Source organism: Capra hircus, chromosome 26 (assembly GCF_001704415.2).
Source record: "Capra hircus breed San Clemente chromosome 26, ASM170441v1, whole genome shotgun sequence".
NCBI lineage: Eukaryota > Metazoa > Chordata > Mammalia > Artiodactyla > Bovidae > Capra > Capra hircus.
In genome coordinates, this window is record NC_030833.1 from 38,874,010 (window position 1) to 38,897,370 (window position 23,361).

General features: G+C 41.1%; 1 protein-coding gene across 1 annotated transcript in view; it reads left to right on the forward strand.

Annotated features, from left to right (window-relative positions):
- HTR7 (5-hydroxytryptamine receptor 7) overlaps window positions 1-23,361 on the forward strand; it is a 97,408-nt gene that overhangs the window by 1,464 nt on the left and 72,583 nt on the right. The window lies entirely within an intron of this gene.

The following is a 23,361-nucleotide window of genomic DNA, read 5'->3' on the forward strand; positions in this document are numbered from 1 at the left end:
CAGGGATGCTGAGGAAAAAAATCCCTGTCTTGGGTGTCAGATTGGAGTAGGAGAAAGGCATAGGAGACCTGCACGGTTTCTTCAGACTCTAGCATTGTTAAGATTCTGCAATGGAGCTAGCCTTCAGTGCTAGAGATATTGTGCAATTGACAATTTGGAGTATGGGTCTAATGCTCTTTGGAGACAAAATAACTCTTTCCTTCTCTTGAAACTGAAATGTTAAATCCTAATATTCACAGAATTTTGTTAGTGTTTTAAAATCGGCCCAGAACTGGTATCCTGTTGTCTTTAATGATACAGAGAAACAGTTGCTTATTTTCTTAGTGGACCTACAGAACCTTTAAATGTGTAGACCTTCCAGCAAAGGGGAAATAATTGGTGCCTCCACATTTAAAAAAATGTCTCAAAGGATAGTTAGCACAAAACTGCGATTTTCCTTCTTTTCCTCCCTGTAAACACGGCTGTTTTCTCTCTGTGTGTTTTGTATATATTTAATACGTTCTGCTGTTTTACTGCTTCACCAGGGTTTATAGTTACTGAACGAAGGGGATATTTTTCAGGGAAAAAAGTGCATTTAGTTAAAGATATAGATTATTAAAAAAACTTGATCCTGCTATTTTGTGTATTATATTAGGAGTTTCTGATAGCAAATAAGGAATTATTTTTAAGAGTAGAACATGAACTGCCTACGTGAGAATATTAGCTCCAAACTTGACAGTTGAAGTTCTGAATTACTGTAGTTAAGCATGACCACAAATACACATTTATAGTCTGACTGTGGCAACAGGAACTAGGAGAGTGCACTCAATATACATAGTAAATATATGCTTGAATTATAAGTGTAAAAATCTGACTGTTCTTCCAGCCAAAACTGTGCTTCTTGTATGAATGGAGCCCTTTTCAATGGAGCTTAATGTAATAAAAATAATTTCGACTGCAAGTAATGCATTTATAATCTTTTTTTTCAATTTCACAATTGATAAATGATAAACAAACAGCACAACGTGCTTATTGTTTCCTGGGGTCACCCTGAGATCCCTGTATGCAAGCTAAAGGCTTTCTTTACTCATGATTCATGTGCAATTTAGCAGCAGCAGGAACATCTCCAATACAGAGACAGGTTAATCCTTCTTGGCAAGAGCTTCTAATTTCTTCTTCAACTATATATATTCTTATGATTGTCACAAGTTGTGTTAATATAGGGATGCAGAGTTTATCTCTTAGGTTTTTTTTTTTTTTTTTAATGAAAATTGCCCCATTGGTGAATCTGCTGAACAGTTGTTTTAGAGGATGAACATGTCATTTTTTGATAAAATGAAGAGTTTGTAACATTGGAAGACACATTGTTTTTCTTCCAAGAACAAACAGAACTAAAACTGAGGAAAAGGAAAATGCATTTGATAGCGATTGATTGATAAGGTACATTATTTCTATTTTTTCTTCAGTTCCCTTGTAGAATATGGGCAACAATATAAAAAGGTACTAAGAAAATATGAAAAGATTTAATCTTCATTCATTCATTCTTTCATGTACCTAATGTTTGTTACACTGTGCTTCATGAAGCATAAGCAAAGATGAATAATAATATTCCTGTTTTTGATTTGGATACCTGTTGGACATTTAACCTTGCAAAACAGAACCTTGGATTTTTTTCTTAACCTTTCCCCACCATGTTGGGATGCTTTCCCAGCCTTTTCCAATGGAATTTCATGCCCCTTTTCATAAGCTTCAACACTCCAGTCTCCACCCTTTATAGGTAATGACCCATGATCATTGAAGAAGTAGCAGCCGTTGAATGGAAACTCCTTTGTCTTTCTATCACCAAACAATTTTTCCTGATCTGTGCCTTTACTTCCTTCTAGTTAAAAGCAAGAAGGCATTGTGTCCCAGCAGAGACCAGACCATCCCACACCCTCTCACCTTCTGGAGGACTCAGTCCGTAACCCCTCATCTCTCCTTTGTCTTCCGTGTTGCCTCTCAATAGGGTCAGGCTTAACCTTCTGTTTTTGAGAACTTCTCTTTGGCCTCATCCCTCTCTCCAGTCACTGCTTCACTTCACAGTGGGAAGGGGAGGGATTATTGCTAAGTTGTCTCTGATTCTTTGTGACCCCATGGACTGTAGCCCACCAGACTCCTCCTTCTCCATGGGATTCTTCAGGCAAGAATATTGGAGTGGGCTGCCATTCCCTTCGCCGGGGGATCTTCCCTACCCAGGGATTGAATCTGGGTCTCCTGCCTTGCAGGCAGGGTCTTTACCGTCTGAGCCACCTGGGAAGCCCTTCACTTCACAGTTAAGCTGTTCAAAGAACTATGACCACAACCTGACTTTAGTTCCTTCCTTCTCAGAGAGACGAGTCTGGTCCTCACCAGGTCTACTCTAATATTTTAACTGGCCTTCCTGATTTCACTTCTCATCCATTGCCTATGAAAATGCTGGAATGATTTGTTTTTTAAACAGTGGTTTTAAGTGAGGTAACATTTACTTGTAGTGAAATGCGCAGATATTAAATGTACATTTCGATGTGCTTTGACAAATGTGTTTACACATTTAACCAACACTCCAAATAATATATAGAATATTTTGTCATACTAGGAAGTTTCCTTGTGCCATCTTTAGAATGATCTTTTAAAAACAGAAATCAAATTATCTGTTATATATAGTTTAAAAACATGCAAAACAATTCTATATATTATTTAGGGGAACTTATATATAAGGAGTCAAAATATAAGATAGTGCAGAAGAATGGTGAGCACCAAATTTATGAGAGTAGTTATCTCTAGTTGGGTGGGGGTAATTAGGGAGTAACATGTGTATTAATGATACTGGTCAAGCTATATTGTAGTGGTTGATATAGTCTTGTTATCCTGTGTATAACTTTCTGTTTTTTTTGGAAATACGTATAGAAAAATGAACAATCCTAAATGTGAAGCTTGATCCCTTTCCGTGAAGTGAATCCGTGAATGTAACTGGATCAAGAAGTGGAACGTTACTAACCAGCCAGAGGCCCCTTCTTACTTGTTCCCAGTTTATATTACTTCCAGAGATAACAGTTATCCCGACTGTTAGCATCATAAACTAGTTTCTCGTGGCCAAAAGCTCACAAAATGGAGTAGTATACTGTGTACTTCTAAACCTGGTCTCTTTTGCTCACTCTAAACCTGTATATGTGATTCATCGATGGTTTTTAGTGTGTCAGTATTTTGTTCCTTTTTTTCCTGAGTGGTATTCCATTTAATTTGATTATCAGTTCACCTATAGATGCACATTTGAGTTGTTTTCAGTTTCTACCTGTCACTAACCATGGATACCAGGAATTAGGTAAGTGTCTGCGTGCTCAGCCGTGTCTGAATCTTTACGGCCCCATGGACTGTAGCCTTTCAGGTTCCTCTGTCCATGGAATTTTCCAGGCAAGATTACTGGACTGGGTTGCCATTTCCTACTCCAGGGATCATTCCCAACCCACAGATCGAATCCCTGTCTCTTGCATCTCCTGCATTGGCAAGTGGATTGTTTACCACCAGCGCCACCTGGGAAGCCTTTCACTAATAGTGCTTCTATCAATATATAACGTATACATCATTTCTGTGCACATATTTTCATTTCTTTTGGGTAAATGTAATACTGGATAATAAGATACTTTACTGCATTTTAATTCTATATACCCTCTCACATCTTTCATTTTATAGATGCATTTTAATCTACAATACACATTTTAAAAATGTATTAGAATTTTTAATGTTACTTTAAACAATCACTATTCATTCTTACATATTGCTCTTCATTTTTTTCCTACATGACCATGCCTTCATCCGGGATCATTTTCTTATGCCCATTAGACTTTTATTAGCATTTTTTCAAAGTGAGGGTTTCCTGCCGACAGATCCTCTCAGTTTCTACTTATCTGAAAATATCTTAATTTTACTGTCATTTTGAATGATATTTTCTCTAAGTATGTCATTCTATTAACATATCGAAGGTTTTTTCCCAGCACTTTAAGAATCTTATTCCATTGTCTTCAGGCGTCCATCCTTTCTGTTGAAAAGTCAGTCATTAACCAACATTATTAATACTTTTTTGAAGCTTTTTTTTTTTTTTTTTTAACCTCTGGTTACTTTTAGGATTTCCTTTTTGCCTTTAGTTTTTATCCACCTTTTTATGATGTCCCTAGGTTTGGCATTATTGATTATTTTCTGTTGTATATTTACTGTCAACCCTGATGAGGTCCTTAGTAACTTTTGTGTTTATGCATTGCTATCTCTAACTTGGTTGTATCTCTTTGAATGCTTTTGTTGCCCCTTCTTTCTCTCTCCTTCTGTGTCTTCAAACTTACATAATTTAGGTCTTTTTCCTTTATCACACGTGTATCTTACACTCTTCTTTCTTTTCCATTTTAGCTTTTCTTTGTGCTTCAGCTTTGAAGAATTTTGACCTACCTTCTTATTTATTAGTCATCTCTTCTGCTATGTCTAATATGTTGCTCAGTAGTTTTAATTTTACAGTACTAGAAATTATTTTTGATCCTAGTTTTTGCATTTGATTTTTTATTGATTCTAACTCTATGATGAAATTCATCGCCTTTTATGAATTTTCCCACCTTCTTATTATATTTCTGAATATATTAATCATAGTTAGACTCTTTTCCTACTAACTCTAATACCTGAATCACTTGTGGTTTCTTTGTCAGTGATCTGTGTTTTATTCCCCTCTGGGTTTGTGCTTTGTGTATTGGCATGTTTAATTAACTTTGATTGTATACTCAACATTTTGTATGGAAAATTGTGAATGTTGTACGTGATTTTATCTCCAGAGAAACAACTTCCAGGCATGCACATTGGGGGACTGATTATTATAATCCAGCTAGGGACTTAGCTGACCATAGGCATTGTTTGAGTTTTGATAAAGCTGTGTCTGCCACTTGCCGATGCCTCTTTCTAGGTTGTAGCCTTCTTGGAACTGCAGCTAAGAGCATAGGGTGTTCTCAGTGACTTCTCCCCCTGGCTAGTCCAGAAGTCTTTTCTCTCCTCAGCAGTGCGAGACTATCAAAATTCTCGCTGAAAGTGTTTTGGGGAGCCTTCTCCTTGGCTTCTTAGCCTCCTGCCCTGCACAGCTTTAGAGCTGAGCAGATGTCTAGAGGGGAATACCAGCCAAGTGCTGGGCTTAGTTTTCTGCTTCTTTTTTATTTGGATCTTGGCACCTCAAGGCTCTTAAGTTTTGTCTTTCTTTCCTCAAGAAATTGCTGAAATATCTTCTGGTATTTTAGCCTTTTAATAGCAACTGTGTTGAGGCTGTTTGCCTGGACCCTCAGCCCTTTACCCCTCCCCTACTTTAGGCAAATGTCCCAAGGGAAAGAATGACTGCAGAATTTTGGCTCATCTCTTTGTGGTTCCCTTATCGCTAGGATTTGTCCCCTCAATTTCTGGTTGTCTCAGAAACTCTGTTATGCCTTTAAGCAGGTGTGTGTATGTATTTGTGCTTTATCCAGCTATTCTAGTTGTTTTTAGCAGAAGCATAGTCTGAAGCATTAAGCAACTCCATTATAGGGAGAATTGGATGTGTGCCTGAAAGATTTTAAATATACAGATGTAGAAATATAGCCATGTAAATTTCCTGCTTAAAAACCTTCATTGGCTTTTGATTTCACTAGGAATATAATTCAAAGTCTTTAGCATGCTTACAGGGTCCCTGATTTGTTCCTTTCTTACCTCCAACAACATTTTGTACTGTATTTCACCTTGCTTTTCATAGTATAATAATATTGGCCTTTTTCAGTTTCTCTATCATGCCCAGTTCTTTCTGTGTCAGGCTTATTCCATGCAGATCCACCAACTAATATAGTTGCAATACTGTGATTTCATGTCTGGAGTTCTATTCCCTAATACATGTTTTTTGATCCCAATTTGGAAGCTTAAACGTGCTTAACCCTCTAAAATGGCAGCAGTGAAAATATCTGAAAAATACCAAATATTGGCAAGTATGTAGAGCAGAGGGAACCTTCGTACATTACTGGTGGGACTGTGAATTGGTGAACCACTTTGAAAATAGTTGGCATTATCAGGTAAGATTAATAGGTATACCTTACGATTCTGTTATTGTAGCAGTAGGTATATGTCAGGGAGACTCTTGTCACCAAAAGTCTTGTACAAACTGCTTATAATATGCACAAAGTTGAAACCCCCAAATTTGAAATGTATTCATATATAAATGTATCAATAGTAGAATGGATAAGCTGTGGAGCATTTACATAATAGAATACTATTCAGTAATGATTATCAAACTTGAGTGTCATCAGAACTATCTGGAGGGTTTATTAACAGACAGGTTACTGGGGCCCATTCCAAGAGCTTCTGATTCAGTAAGTCTGGGGTGGAACCCAGTGATTTGTGTTTCAAACAAATTCTCAGATGATTCTGATGCTCTTGATTTTGAGACCTTACTTAGCAAACTGTTGCTATACAGCAATGACGATTGCTATAGTAAAAGGAATCTCACAAAGTAATTTAAGCGAATTTTTATTATAAAAATTTTGAAACTTAAAATGTAAGAGCTAAGAGTAGTATAAAGAGCCTAATCTATCCATCACGAAGTATTTAATGTTTACTTTGCAACCCCTTCCTCACAGTATTTTAACTCAAATTTTAGACATTGTGGCCTTTCACCCATGAATATAATGCTTTGAAACCACAACCATGATGCTGAGCAGAAGACACAGAGTAAAAAGAACACATATAATGTAATTCCATTCATGTGAAAGTATAAACAAGCAACATTGTTTGGAGATACAGAGAAATGGAAATACAAAGAAAAGGAAGGAAATATACATCATGAGAACAAGGGTCGTGATTAATTACTTCTAGGTGGGGAGAAACATGATGATCAGAGGGGCATGCGTGACTCTGATGCTGGGAGGGATTGGGGGCAGGAGGAGAAGGGGACAACAGAGGATGAGATGGCTGGATGGCATCACTGACTTGATGAACGTGAATCTGAGTGAACTCCGGGAGTTGGTGATGGACAGGGAGGCCTGGCGTGCTGCGATTCATGGGGTCGCAGAGGGTCAGACATGACTGAGGGACTGAACTGAACTGAACTGAATGTTTTATCTCAGAGAAGGCAATGGCACCCCACTCCAGTACTCTTGCCTGGAAACTCCCATGGATGGAGGAGCCTGGTAGGCTGCAGTCCATGGGGTCATGAAGAGTCGGACACGACTAAGCGACTTCACTTTCACTTTTCACTTTCATGTATTGGAGAAGGCAATGGCAACCCACTCCAGCGTTCTTGCCTGGAGAATCCCAAGGACAGAGGAGCCTGGTAGGCTGCCGTCTATGAGGTTGCGCAGAGTCGGACACGACTGAAGCGACCTAGCAGCAGCAGCAGCAATGTTTTATCTCTTGCCTGTAGAGGTGTATACAGGCAAGGTATCTTGAGGGTTCTCTAAAAGTTACTATGAAAATATCCATGTATATTTTAGGCAACTTCCTACATCTATATTTTAAAGGGACAGAAGTACGTATTTGATGATGTCTTGTGAGGTGTTTAGGATTCACATCAGATGTATGGTTAATCTGGGCAGATGCAGTTACTGTTTTAACGCAGTCAGCATCTGGTGGTTTTCAGCCTCATGTGTGAGGGCAGGGCTCCTCTTCGGATTGTCCACAGTTACAGGAACTCCTCTGGCTAATTTGCAAGAGCCATAGTCTTGAATTCTGCCTGGTGTCTGGCTGAAGCCTTGCTCCCTCGCCAGGCGCCGTGACTCATTCGCCTCAGTGATCTGAGCTCTGCTCTCGGCCTTAATTCTGCTGCGGTCAGCAGTGCAGGCTGCCGTCTGGCTTCTCTGGATCCCCTTTCCCTTTGAGGGAAGTCATCCTTGATCATCTCGAAAATTAATTTTCAGCATGTATATATTCTTTAAGAGTTGACAGAATCCTTTTCTTTCTGTTTTTTTTCCCCTCCATCTTGTCGACTGGATAGTGAGTACAGCGGCTAGAGGGACACCCAGGGCCACGCTCGAGAAGGAGGAGAACTGTACTGGGAGGGTAGCGGGGGCCCTGAAGGGTTATGGACTCTACTGATTGCATGTCCCTGACTTCTTGCTAGTGGTTGAACAGGTACTGTTATGTTGTCTATCACAGCTTCTAAATCTTAGTGCCCGTTTCTTTTCCCATGTGTGGATCCTTCACACGAATGTTCTTCCTAAAGCATCATTGTAAGGTGTCACTGTGTCATTCTCCTTTGGGAATAATGACTACTGTTTTTAAAAATTCTTCTCCATTCTGTCTTGTCTTAGAATATTGGATATAGTTCCCTGTGCTGTGCAGTAGCCCCTTGTTGTTTATCCATTCTATGTATAATAGTTTGCATCTGCTTATCCCAGACTCCCACTCCATCCCTCCCCAACTCTCCCTCCCCCTTGGCCACCCCAAGTCTGTTGTGAGACTGTTTCTGTTCATAGGTAAGTTAATTTGTGTCTTATTTTAGATTCCACATATAAGTAATATCTTATGGTGTGTGTCTTTCTCTTTCTGACTTACTTCACTTGGTATGGTAATCTCCAGACCCATCCATGTTGCTGCAGATGGCATTATTTTATTCTGTTTTCTGGCCAGGTGGTAGCTCAGCTGGTAAAGAATCTGCCTGCAATGCAGGAGACCCCCATTTGATTCCTGGGTCAGGCAGTTCCCCTGGAGAAGGGATAGGCTACCCACTCCAGTATTTTTGGGTTTCCCTGGTGGCTCAGATGAATGCGCCTGCAATGCTGGAGACCTGGGTTTGATCCCTGGATTGGGAACATCCCCTGGAGGAGGGCATGGCAACGCACTCCAGTATTCTTGCCTGGAGAATCCCCATGGACAGAGGAGCTGGTGGGCTACAGTCCATGGGGTCGCAAAGAGTTGAATATGACTGAGTCTACTAAGCACAACACGGCACAGGATTGTATTGTATCTGTGTACCATGTCTTCTTTATCCATTCATCTTGGAATGGACATTTAGGAACAAGGGCCTTCTGTGCTACATAAATTCACAGAGACTTTACACATAATATCTCATTTAATCTTCATAACACCTTTGTAAGGGTGTTTACTGAGGCCTCTGCTGTCATTGAGGTCTGCTGGCCAAAGGTAGAGGAGACGGAGTATGAACATTTCAAATCCCATTTTGTAGATGAGGAAGCTGAGGAAACATGCACACTGTATAGGGTAAGAACACTGAATCAAAAGCCCTTATGTGTTCCTTTACTGCACTGTAGAACGAGGAGGATATTGTGAGTATAGCATTCAAGGCCTTTTGTAATATGACCCCAGCCTCCTTTATAGCGTCAGTCTGACTTAACTCCATCATAGGTATCCTCTCTTTCAACAAGATGTCAGAATAATAGAACTAATGTTCTTAGCCCCTAAACTTGTTCCTCTTACAAGGTTCCCATCCCAGTAAATGGCAGTAGGCTGCACCCGTTTTCTTTGCTAGACATTTAGGTATCACCTTTGAAACTTCCCATCCAACTGCTCACTGTCACCAGCCCATCACCAGATCCTACTGACTGTCCCTTCACTTTTCTTCTCCCCACTCCCAGGACCAGAAACTCAACCTAAGTCTCTGTCATCTTTAACTTGGACCCCTTGAAGTAGCCTCCCAGGACTCTCCCTGTATCTACTCTTGCCACACATTGATAACAAAGTGTGTAACCCTGGCTGTATGTTAGAATCATCAGGGCAATTAAAATATATCAGTGTTCGGAGCCCGTCTCTACAGATCCTGATGTGGAGTGGGCCTGGGCATCAGTGTGTTTGAAAATATCCCTCAGGTGATTCTAATGTGTATACAGCCAGAGGGAGAAGCCCTGAGTTAGGGTGATCTTATAAAAATGTAGTTGTGATTTTATCCATGGTTCCCAAAGTTACCTGCACATCAGAATCACCTTGGAATCTTCCAAAAATTCCAAAACCCATACCGAGGCCATACACAAACCCAGCTGATGTACAACACTGGGGGCAAAACTTATGCATTATATTTTGGAAGCTTCCTAGGTTAGTCCAGTGTGCAGACAGGTTTGGGCACTACTGAATTATGCTGTTCTCCTCTTTAAACTCTTTAGTGGGTTCATGAGTTCCCCTGCTTTGGGGATAAGATGCTAAATTTTTAATATAATTGAAAAAGATTTTGTAATCTGATTTCTGAGTATCTTACTAGATTAGGGCTTGGCATTTTTTTTTTTCAGTAAAGGGCTAGATAGTAAATATTTTGGGCTTGTGTACCATATGGTCTCTGTTACAACTACCCAGCTCTGCTTCTGTAGCATCAAAGCAGCTGTAGACTGTATGTAAATGAGCAGGCATGGCTGTGTTCCAATAAAACTTTATTTATGGCTCCTGCAATTAGAATTTCATATGATTTTCACAATGTTATTAAATATTATCCTTTTTATTTTTTCAACTATTAAAACATATGAAAGCATTCTTAGCTGATGGGGGCTGGTATACAAAAACAGGCGGGGACCAGATTTAATGCTGCTGGAGTTTGCCGACTTCTACCCAATATTTGGTTTGATTCAATTCAATTCTGTCTTATAGATCATCTCTCTCCTTCCCCCTGTCTCTCTTCCCCCCATATTCTGGCAACTCTGAGCTTCTTTCGCTTCCTTGACATTTTGCTGTTCAGGGACTTCACAAGTCTTTTTATTGCCTATTCCCCACCCCACACCCTGACACTCTTATGTGCCTCTTGGGTGAGTTAATTCTTATCACTCTTCAGACAGGTCCTTGACTAGATGTTATTGCCTCATGGAAGCATTCTGAGAATCCCCAGACTATCTTAGTCTTATAACTCCCTGCAGTTTTTCTTCCTTACACTCACCTTGGTCTGTAATTACCGGTTTTAAATTAACTGTAGTGGATTCATGATTTGCGGGATTGTCCATACAGCAGACATGTCAGGACCAAGGTCTCTCTTGTTGGAGACTGTGTGCCCCGCCCCTAGCATAATACTTCGCACATAGTAGGTGTTCAGTTAATCCATATGGATTGACTGAGGGAGGAAGGAAGGAGGAGAGGGAAGATGGGTACCTCTGATTCCCAAATGTCTGGCCTTGCCTTCTTATTCTCCAGCTTCTTATGAAATATTCCTCTTGGGGCAGTTTTTTTGAAAACCAAATTAGGGTTGGGAGATTGTGTGATGAAACAGAAGCAGTGTGGAGGCAAGTGGACAGTCCTGAGGGGTCATCCCATTAAGGCATAGTAAACTGGTGAGTCACTTTCTGCTCTCCACGCATGTGCAGAACACTGACATAAACAAAGCCCTAGTGATGCAAAAAATTGAGCAGCTTAGAGCCCAGGAGTTAGCTTTTTATTATCACCATTGCTGAGCCATGAAGCAGGGTGAAAAGGCAGGCACAAGGAAACAAAAACCCCAGACTCTTTCTATTTCAATGAATAAAACATATTTTGACTGAGCTAATGCAACCCAGAGGGAAAGCCATAGGTGTCAGGCATGAAGGTGGTACCCAAGGCGGGGAGCACATTAACTGATGGCTATAGAATCATTTATTGAGCACATACTATGTGCCAGGCCCAGTGCCAAGAGCTTAACGTGGTACAACTCATTTCATTCCCATGACCACTCTGTGGGCACTCTCATGCCCACTGCTCCTGCCGGATGAGGAAAGGGAAGCTGAGAGAGGTGAAGTAACCCGCCCAAGAGCATATAGGAGGAAAGCAGTGAATCCCATTCGGCTAGGGGTGAGTCCCCCTCTTTTGAGGCGCAGAGGGGTATTGGCTTTCTGAACATCATTTCTGAACATGCCAAGTGATAGAAGGTATTTTCTCCTGCTGTTCAGATGGGGCAGTGACCAGATGTGTTCTGGCTCATTTTCCTCTAGCATTGATCCAGGACATTCCCCCACTCCAGTGCATCCATTAGCTTTTGGGTTACAGTTAAGGTGAGGTCACTGTGGAGTATTATGGAATATTAAGATCTATTTTGTGGCTCAGATGGTAAAGAACCTGCCTGCAATGCAGGAGACCTGGGTTTTATCCCTAAATCAGGAAGATTCCCCTGGAGAAGGGAATGGCAGCCCACTCCAATATTCTTTCCTGGAGAATCCCATGGACAGAAGAGCCTGGTGGACTGTAGTCCATGGGGTCACAAAGAGTCAGGCACTGTTGAAGCGACTAGCACTTTCCTTCAAAGATTTAAGTTGGAATCTGAGCAAGAGGCCCTAACAAACAGGCCAAGTATGTATGTGTGTGTGTGTAAAGGGGGAGGGTATAAAAGGGGGTAGGTAAGTGGGGGTTGATATGGATGGAGAGAGAGAAGAAGAGAGGGAGGGGAGGTGACAGGTAGAGGGTACATGGGCAAGCAGGATAGAGGAGATGGTGGGGGTGATGTTTATTTACTAAGCAACTGATTCTATAGCCATCAGTTAATGTGCTCCCCGCCTTGGGTACCACCTTCATGCCTGACACCTATGGCTTTCCCTCTGGGTTGCATTAACTCAGTCAAAATATGTTGTTGTTTGCCTACTGGGTATTTAAGTACTATCGGATACAAAGGTGTATAAAGACACAGCCTCGTCTTCAAGAGGTTATCTAGTTGAGCATAAGTTATTTTTTTCACATACCAGAACATTTGTACCTTTAAAAAGTTAGGTTGTACATATTGCTTTTCAGTCGATCCCTGTGTGGTATGGTGAATCACATAGCTTCTGGTTGCAAACAATTTGGTGGTTTGAGCACTTCCATCGATAAAACCCCCAGCACTCTGTGGTCTGTTTTGAGCATCCTCTCTGTGCCTGAAGAATTCTTGTCAAGACTGCTGCAAAACGAGGGCTGTGAGGTCAGACCTACGTGCTCATGCTTCTGATGTTGCCTATTGAAGTACAGGATGCCAGCCCCTGGGGGCTGAGCAGCTGTGGGCCTTCGGGGGAGCATCCAGTGCATCTATTTGGGGAGCTTTATTTTTGCCTGTTTAGCCAGTTCGTATTCTCACTTTCATCCTGGCCTCTGTTCTGATTCAAATTCTGTATTTCTGGGCATTCTGATAATATTTCCCACTCTGTCAAAGGGAGGCAGCTGGAAAGCTTTCTTCCTTCCAAATGGTCCTTTTATCTGGAACGTCAGGCAGAACCATCCACCTCACGGGGGCTATCAATATTTATAGTCAGATATGCGGAGATTTAAATGGCATGCTTTAAGCCATCTATCATCAATCCGGCCCAGCTGCCTGAATATTTCAGAATTTTATTTTGGGGAAATGTATATTCTATACATTTGGTTTGAAGATGTCTCTGATATTCTCAAGAGAAGTCTTAGCAGAATCTCCTATTTTGAAAAATAGATTGCCTCACAGTTTCATAGTTGACAGTTTTCTGAATACTGCAGGCTTCTACCACTCTGGCTTCCTTTCGGGGTCACAAAGGGGATAGTCTTCTGATAGCAATTTCCTAACATAGAAAAATTGCCCTTTTTTTAAGTTAAGGGAATCCTAGGGGATTCATCTATTCACATCTTCAGTATTTATTGATTACTTAGTCTTCATTGGTTACTCTTGTTTATCCTAAATAAAGCAGATGAGGCCTTTGCCGTCTTGAATTTTCTATTTGAGTAATAATAAATAGATAAGGAGCAGATAAACTAAAAAAAGCCTCGTACACACATGCACACGGATTCATTAGTGATAAGTGCCAGATGAAAAATTAAAACAGAATGATGTTTTAGAGTGGGTGATCCTGAGGAGGCGACATACACATTGAGGTGTAAAGTAATTGGATGGATCTGGCTGTGAGATCAGGAGGAAGAACATTTTAGGCAAAGGTAGCAGCTGTGCAAAGGCCCTGGGCCAGTGTGACTGGAGTAGAGTTCAAGGGCAAGCCCAGAAGGAGATGACAGTAGAGCAGTGGTCACAGTTGTACTGAGGTTTGGGACAGGTAAAGAGAGTGGATTTTATTCTAAATAAAGTAGAGCCTTGAAGAGTTTGAAATCTTGGGTGACATGATCTGCTTTCTGGTCTTAATAGTTCCTTGTGGTTACTTTGTGGAGACTGAAATGGAGAGGAGTGAGAGAGAAAGTTGGGAGACCATTGGGAAAGCTTCTGTAATTGTTAAGATAAAAGAAGATTAGAAGAGTGAAGTTGGAGACAAGTGGAAGGATTTGAGATACATCTCGGCTGTACATTGACAGGACTAACTGAGGGATCACTTTGCCCACAAAGGTCCTTGTAGTCAAAGCTATGATTTTTCCAGTAGTCATGTATAGATGTGAGAGTCTGACCATAAAGAAGGCTGAGTGCCGAAGAATCCATGCTTTTGAATGGTGGTGCTGGAGAAGACTCTTGAGAGTCCCTTGGACAGCAAAGAGATCATACCAGTCAATCCTAAAGGAAACCAATCCTGAATATTCATTGGAAGGACTGATGCTGAAGCTGAAGCTACAATACTTTGGCCACCTGCTGCAAACAGATGGCTCATTGGAAAAGACCTTGATGCTGTGAAAGATTGAGAGCAGGAAGAGAAGAGGGCAACAGAGGATGAGATAGTCAGCTGGCGTCAATGGACATGGGTTTGAGCAAACCCATGGGTTTGAAGGACAGGGAAGCCTGGCGTGCTGAGTCCATGGGGTTGCAAAGAGTTGGACATGAATAACCCAACAGACTGAGGGATTAGATGATAGAGAAGGATAAAGGATGACCTTGTGCTTTGGGCTCAAGCAGCTCAGTTGATGGTTATGCTGTTGACCAAATAAGAGCATTGCAGAACTGGTGGTAAAAATCAAGAAGTCTATTATTTATTTATTTGTTTCATTTTATATAGGTGTGATGCATGTTATTTTATTGATGTATAGTTGATTTACAATGTTGTATTAATTTCTGCTGTACAGTAAAGTGATTTGGTTACACACACACACACACACACACACACACACACACACATGCTTCTTCATATTCTTTTCCACTATGCTCTATCACAGGATGTTAAATATAGTTCCCCATGCTGTACACAAGGACCGTGTTGTTTATCCATTCTAAATATACTAGTTTGTATCTAGCTAACCCCAAATGCCTAGTCCTTCTCTCCTCCTACACTTGGCAGCCATGGATCTCTTCTTCATGTCTGTTTCATAGCTAAGTTCATTTGTGCCATATTTTAGGTCACTCATGTAAGTGATGTCATTTGGTGTTTGTCTTTCTGACTTCACTTAGTGGGATAATCTCTAGGTCCATCCATGCTGCTGTGGATGGCATTCCTTCCTTCTTTTTTATGCCTGAGTATCATTCCATTGTCTGTATATACCACATCTTCTTGACCCATTCACCTGCTGATGGACATTCAGGTTGTTCCCATGTCTTGGCTATTGTGAACAGTATTGTTTTTGTATTATAATTTTGTATTGTTTTGTATTATAATTTTTTATGATAATGTTTTTGTATTATAATTTTGCCCAGATATGTACCCTGGAGTGGGATTACTGGATCATATGGCAACTTTATTTTTAGTTTTTTTGAGGAATCTCTATATGTATGTTATCCATAGTAGGTGCACCAATTTACATTCCAAATCAGCAGGGAAGAGGGTTCGCTTTTCTCCACACCCTTTCCAGCATTTGTTATTTGTAGACTTTTTAATGATGGCCATTCTGACTGGTGTGAAGTGGTATGTCACTGTAGTTTTGATTTGCATTTCCAAGAGTTCTGTTTTGATGGTAAGTTTGGTATCAATAGACATTTGGATACAAGAGTCTAGGATTCCAGAGAGAAGTAGGACTGAAGATACAAATTTGGGCATCATTGGAAATGACGTATAAAGCCATAGGGTGGGGTCCAGCTGCTAGTTCTTAGGAAAGTAAAACATTTAGAGGTAAAGAGAAGAGAAAGAGCCAGCACAGTTTAAGACATGGACGTGGTCAGTGAAATAGGAACATCTGGAGAGTGCCATCATGGAAATTAAGGGAAACATGTTTTGACAAAGATAGAATATCAATTGTGTCAAAAACAGTTGCAAGATAAGGCTAGGAAAATGGCCAGTCAATCGGGTGACCGTGAAGTCACTGGTGATCCTAAGAAGAGGGGCTTCAGTGAAAAAGTGGTATGGAAGCCCATAGGGAGCAGAGTAAAGAGAGATTGAGAAGAAGGAAATAGAGGCAATGACTAGAATCAGCTCTTTGAAGAAGGTTAGCTTTTAGAGTCAGGAAACCTACATTTCAACTCTGTATCTGCTGCAGTGACCCTATGATAATAATTTATGTGCATGTCTTAAATTCTGTTTTTCTCAGTGCTTACAGAGTTTCTGGCACACAGTGGGTGCTTAGTCATATTAATTGAATGAATGGATCAATGGATTTAATGAATATCCTACTAGAGTAGAAACACTTTAGGCTTGAGACTGTGTCTGATTCATCTTCTGCAGGCTCACGTACACTAGTGGGAATGCAAAAATAGCCTTGAGTGAATAAATGAGTCTGCTAAACTTGGGAGTAGAGTAGGGGAGCTTGGGTTAGGAAAGGTCAGCGATGCTGGTTGTTTAGACCAGGATTTCCATTGGACTGGGGAAGGGCCAGAGTCAGAAGCCACATTCCATTTCTGTAACTCCTAACTGTGACCTTGCCAACAGAGGTCTTAACTGTGACCTTGCCAAGAAAGATCCATCTAGTCAAAGCTCTGGTTTTTCCAGTCGTCATGTATGGGTGTGAGAGTTGGACTATGCGAAAGCTGAGCGCTGAAGAATTGATGCTTTGGAACTGTGGTGTTGGAGAAGACTCGAGATTCCCTTGGACAGCAGGGAGATCCAACCAGTTCATTCTGAAGGAAATCAGTCCTGAATATTCATTGGAAGGACTGATGTTGAAGCTGAAAGTCCAATACTTTGGCCACCTGATGCAAAGAACTGACTTGTTGGAAAAGACCCTGATGCTGGGAAAGATTGAAGGCAGGAGGAGAAGGGGACGACAAAGGATGCAGTGGTTACATGGCATCACCAACTCGATGGCCATAAGTTAGAGCAAGCTTTAGGAGTTGGTACTGGATAGGGAGGCCTGTGAGTTGCTAGACCTTATTTCTAAACCTCATTTCTCATGTATGATAGAAATATCTCCATGGAGTTAATGTGAGGTATAAATGAGATTATATACATGAAGGTTTAGCCAAGGGCTTGACTTACATAAAATACCCACTGATTGAGAGCAGTTATTATTATTAATATTAGTAATGTTAATATTAATAATATTAATGTGCTAGAGAATTGAGTTCTATGAGCCACTCAGGGCAGCTCTCTGGGATTGGAGAGTTGTTTGAATGGGAAGGTTCACTGCTGACTTTTCTGACTCTCCTCTTTCATCATAAAATGAAAAAGTAAATCAACTTCCAGAATAGTCTATATGGGATCTTGATGAGGCTTCAGGGAATGCCAGCCTGCCTGCGCACCTGTCCAAGGATGACAGAAATTGGGGCCAAAGTCAGTTCCATGATTTAGTTCAGGTGCTGCTTGAGGCAAGTCAGGGACTTGAATTCAGTCATGCTAAGTTGTGCTCAGTGGGTCATCAGGAAGGATAATAACTGGTACCTTATATAAGGTTTTAGATAATGGGGAGGGGAGCGTTTGTGATGCACCATCTCTCCTCGGATAACATCCTAGCTGCTTTTGCCCTTTCTCTTTGTACCTCCTATGTATCACAGGAAGCCTTGGGGCTGCTTCCGTTTTCTCCAGTATACCATGTCTTCCTCTGTTTTGATGTCTCAGTGCATTCTATTTCCTCTGCCTGGAATGCCCTCCTCTTTTCTGCTTATTTCCCAAGTATTCTTCATGACAAAGCTAACATGGCCTGGTTTCTAGGAGCTGTCCCTGACACCTTGGTCTGGCTTAGATGCCCCTCCCATACTCTCCCTTACCACTCTGAGCTGCCTTCTCTAGGATCACCAGGCTGAAATGTAGTTGACTGCATTTCTCTGTCCACCACACACCAAATGTTACATTCTTGAAGACAGAGACATCTTTTTTTTTTTTTTTTTAATCTCTGTCTGCTCCCAGCTTCTGTTGATATGTGAAAGGTCTTAATAAATATTTGCTGGATAAGTGAATCGATAAATGAATGAAGCCGGGGAAAATTGAATATTTGTGTCATTTAAGACACACACATTAAGACTATCTGTGACTATTTAAGACATTAAATATGAAACAGGGAGGGAAAATGAAAGAGGGACATAGAAGCCACATGATTTGTGAGTCAGTTCTGCTTTGGCGGGTCTTGTTTCCTTACTCCCTTGAGTGGGGACCTCATTATAGCTACCAGGAACATTTTTTCTATGTCTTTGAAGGCACAGTTCTGCTTCTCGTGGCTTGCAAAGATGCTGTGGATTTCTTTTTCAGATTGTTTTTTCTTTAAGGTCTCCCTGTAAGGATTTTCAGGTAATGGGGTTTTTGCCTGCAGAGTATATTGTATAAATATCCCCAGCAGCCTTAGTGGGTTAGCTACCAAGCCCCAGGGACAAGACTAGACACTGGAGACAGTACGATGGGATCCACTACCGCCATGAATATTTCAAATAAACTTCCTCAAAAAAGAAATCAAGTGATGAAGTCTAACCTTGCCTTCAGAACCTCTCTTAATCCATTTTTGGTGGGTCTGTGGCTCATTTTTCCGTTTCCATGCTGGTTCCTGTTTTGATTCTTCTTCCAGGGAATGGCTCCTCCCCTGGTGAATTCCTTGGAGACTGTTACATTCCTCTCAAATGTCGCTGTGTGTAGCCTTGTGATAGATTATAAAAATGGCTCCCAGTTCTTCCCAATGCTATGTGCCTTTCAAGTGTGTCTGTACAGCCCTTCCCACACTGACTTTTGGCTTGATCTCCTTTCTCGCTTTGGCTGATGGGACTTCAGCAAACATGATGTGCACAGAGACTTGGAATTTGCCTGTTTTTTTGCTGCTTTTGGGAACCTATGTGAAGGAGCCCCGTCTGGATGATGAGAGACCCATGGCTTAGGCCTCCGAGTTCCCTGGCTGCCAGTTACCAGTCAGGTGAATGAAGTCATGCAAAACTATTCAGGCACCTGCAGACCTATCACCTGAACACAGACATAAGATAACCCGCTTGAGATGAACCGAACTTGCTTGGCCCAGAACAGGCCCATTGACCCACCAAATATTTAGCTGGATGAATGGCTAGTGTTTAAACCATAGCATTTTAGATTAGTTTGTTGGACAGCCAAAGCGAACTTACAGAAAGCCATTAGTACTCTGACTCTCCTTCCCTCTGGATTGATGTTCCCATGTTGATTTGTGTTATGGCAGCATGTCCATCATGTTTTCTGGATGGTTGTTTATGAGTCTACCTCCCCAGTAGACCTTGGATACTCCAAAACCAGAAAGCAGTATCTGGAAGACTAATAGGATTTGCTCACCCTCAGCCTCTTCCAGTGCCCAGGACTAAGAACACAGCCTGGAAGTGTGGATGGGCCAGATGAGCATGTACAGCTCAATTGTAATGTCTTTGAATCTTGGCTTCTGTGTCAGGAATATTCTCTTTAGTTATTTCTGGTCTACGCCCCAGCTAGATATCTAAACCTGATGCTTGCTGTACTCGTGATATTTTGTATTGCCACATTCTGTTGTACAGTGATCTTTTATCCATCCTTCTGTTATCTTTGTGTTTCTATAGATAATTGCCTGAGTCCCCCAACGTTTTCAAAAATAGGATTATATAGTCATTAAAGGCACTGGACAAAACGAATCCCTTTGATAGAATCCAAGTTTCCTTTTTCTAAATTATATTTTTCAATGGTATTATGTGATGATTGATCTATATCTTCTTTGGGTTTGATTTTATTTTCAACGTGTAAGATTTATGATTTCAAAATGAACAATTTTTCCTCTGAACGCTATTCATTTTGTCTTGTCTGAGGTGATAACTCTTCAAACAAATTCGTTTAATGTGTAGCCTCAGTAAAAACCTATGATTGATTGTTGGCATTTTGGGAACCCTAGAAAGTCATTTGAAGGAGTCCTTCAGAGTCAGAAGGAAGGAGGAGGAAAATAACTCAGGTAATAGTCATTAACAACTCCCCAAGAAACGCTGTTAGATAAATACCCAGTGAAGGATTAAAGGTTGCCTTGTATCACTCAGGCCCTGTGCTACAGGCTGACCATCTCTGAATCTTCCCAATCACATGATAGGTTCTGTTATCCCCATTTTACAAACAAGGAGAAGCTTAGAGAGTTTAATCGAGTTACGCAGAATCAGAACCTGGAATCAAACTTGGGTTTGATTTGATGTGATTTCACTGTTGGTATCTTAACTCTTATGCCATCTTAAGTAGATGGCAAATATGGCCTATTCCTTTTAGATTATGTATTCTCTTCTAAAGATGAAAATCAAATAACATGTCTGGACCTTCAGGGTTCACCTAGGAGCATGATATCAGGACCTGGAAATATTCTGTACAGGGACAGGATCGGGGCTGACCTTGTTGGGAATGTTGCTCTGTACCCATTCCTGACTGCCCAGAAGGTCCAGGTTTGGCATGTCAGTGGTCAAATGAGGTCAAGTTGTCCCCTCAAAGTGCCAGACAAACAGAATCAGCGAGTGTTAAAACTTCAAAGAGCCTGTGCTGGTTCCCGTCTCCAGGTCTTACTCTCTGTCCTCCTCCAGCCTGTTCTTTCCCTGGAAAACGGATCTGCTCTTTGGCTCCTGGTTGGGTTCAGCCAACAGCAAGTCCAGTGAAGGACAGGAAAGGGAGATCCAGCCCTTTCTGCAGGGTGATCACCTGGCACTGACTGTACCCTGTGATGGGGAGTCGCTGCTCATCTCATGGTGGCCCTTGCTACCCGACTCCTTCCTTCTGTCCTGTAACTGGCTCCTTCCTGCCTGTTCTGAGATGGCGATTATTCTCCTGTGGCTTCTCTGTCCTTTGTACTTTCCCTACCTCCTGCCCATTCCTCTGTAAATAGTCTCCTTGAATTATCCTGATTTGAGTGTACAGTCTGTAGCTTGCTGATTAGTGATTGACAGAGGATTCTAGAGATGATGTAGTTAAACCATTACATTCTATAAAGAGGAAACTGAAGCACGGAGAAAGGGTCAGTTGAAGAAACTGACTAAGTGGCAGAAGCAGAACTTGGAAGGCACACTGGGCTGACTTCTTGTCTAGTGACTCCAGTGACAAAAGACAGTGACTGGCAGAACGTAAGTTGAGGAAGTTATTTATTTATTTCCTTTGTTAATAGGGCGGTTTTGCTGGCTCACATCTTCCTGTGATGACTTTGACCCACGTCATTGCTCAGCTGTACTTGGGCAACTTCTCAGCTATGACTCTTGTCTTACCTTGGGTGCTCTAGAATGAAACAAGTCACGAATGGGCTTCTGTGTTTGTCTGGTTACAAATTTACAAGCAGTGTAGGCAGACGGTTTGTGTTCAGCGTAATTAATGTCTCTCAGGGTAAACACTCTTTGTTCTTTTAAGAAAGGCATCAGCTTATAACATCCACAAAGCAATATGGCGGGGAATCAGGTTCTTACCATCAAGGGAAGTGAAGCGAAAGTTGCTCAGTCGTGTCTGGCTCTTTGTGACCCTATGAACTACACAGTCCATGGAATTCTCAAGTCCGGAACACTGGAGTGGTTAGCCGTTCTCTTCTCCAGGGGATCTTCCCAACCCAGGGATCAAACCCAGGTCTCCCACATTGCAGGCAGATTTTTTACCAGCTGAGACACCAGGGAAGACAGGAAGACAGTATAGTCCATGGGGTCTCAAAGAGTCAGACGCAACTGAGCAACTTTCATTTCACTTCACTATCAAGGGAAGAATATCATTACACCATTTATTGATAACAATTATTGAACAGTGTTCAAGTTATAATTACTGAAACTTAGCTTTTGTCAGTGCACTGGCATAAGATAAAAAGTCAGTAAGTATTTGTTTAATTATTAAATTAATGAATATTCATATTGTTGAGTGGGAAGTGGTTTAAAGTTAGCAGTAGCATCTAATGTGTCTTGAGCAGTGCTTCATTCTCTGACCTCTCAGGTTTTTTGTATCGGCTACTGAAACCTGATAAAATTAATTAGAATTTTATTGATGCCCTTTTATTTTCTTACTCCTTTTCCATACCTGTGTTGATGTAGAAAGAGCACTGCTTTTGGAATGCAAAGGCTTTTCGTTTAGTTCTCATTCTGTGGCTTCCTTATTAGCTATAAGTATCATTTCATTCTCTTTGAGCCTCAATTTGCCCATTATAGAGTTGAGTTGGTAATACCTTTCTCATAGGATATTTTGGTGGTGAAAATAAAAATGTTTAGGCAAGAGTGCTTTTTTGTAAGTTGTGGAAATCGTTGCTTTTACTATAATGTTAGAGTGTTACAACTGTCCTTAGAAACAACAGCCTTGGCAGGACTGTGGGGCCTCTGTTGACTTTTGATCCTTGCATCTCCTGGTTTAGATGCTTGGGATCCTCGCCCAGTATCTGTAAAATCACTTGTAGTTCTTATGATTCTAAAGAAATAACTCAAGAAAATGGTCAGGAACTGCATCCCCTTTTGTTGGTCGAGTTGTTCTATCAGCCTCCAGGTTCTTGCTCCAAATAAGAGTGGTCTGAATTCAAGCTCATTTCCTCTTCTTATCAACTTTTTTTCCCCCAACATCTCTTTCAATGTGTTTGGAGTCTTTCCTTCCCTATTTGCCCAAACCCCCAACAACGAAAACAAAATTGAAAGTCTATCAGTCTCTTAAGCTACCTAGGAACAGCTTAAAATAGCTGTATTATTTTATTAGGTAGAACAATTTATTTTTCTTTAACTTCTCTCTCATCAGTTTGGCCTAGAGCCTTCCCTTTCATGACCTAGGGGTTCTGTCATTCTAAGCAAAACAGTGACGTTTTCCCCCAGAAGTGAATTCTTCCCTTTCTCAGAATGCAGAACTAGCTGGAGCGCTTCCCTATTTTTTAAAATAGCAAATTTTCCTTCCCGATTAATGTAGATATAGTTATGATTAATAAATGCAAATTTACTTAAGTGCATTTAAGCTATCATACCTTTGTGTCATTCTGAATTTTTTCAGTCAACTGATACTAGAAGTACAATGACTACTAAATCTGGGTTTGAAAAATGTTTTGACATTTATATAAAAGGGGTTTTTTGAAGGAGGATTTCCTGGAATATTTCTTTTAGCTTATGAGATACTGCCTGAACTGTGCTCCTCCCCAGAAGTAGTGGGAAACTAGTTGGTGCTGATCTAAAGGAGGATTTTTGCCCAGGATCTGGGATGGAGTGGAGGGTTCTTGTTTCAGGTGTATGCTTTGAGGAATAAGGCTAAACCAAAGCTAGCGTCCAGGACAAAAGTGAGCATGGGAACCAAGAGGACAATTCAAAGTGGGTTGACCGCAGAA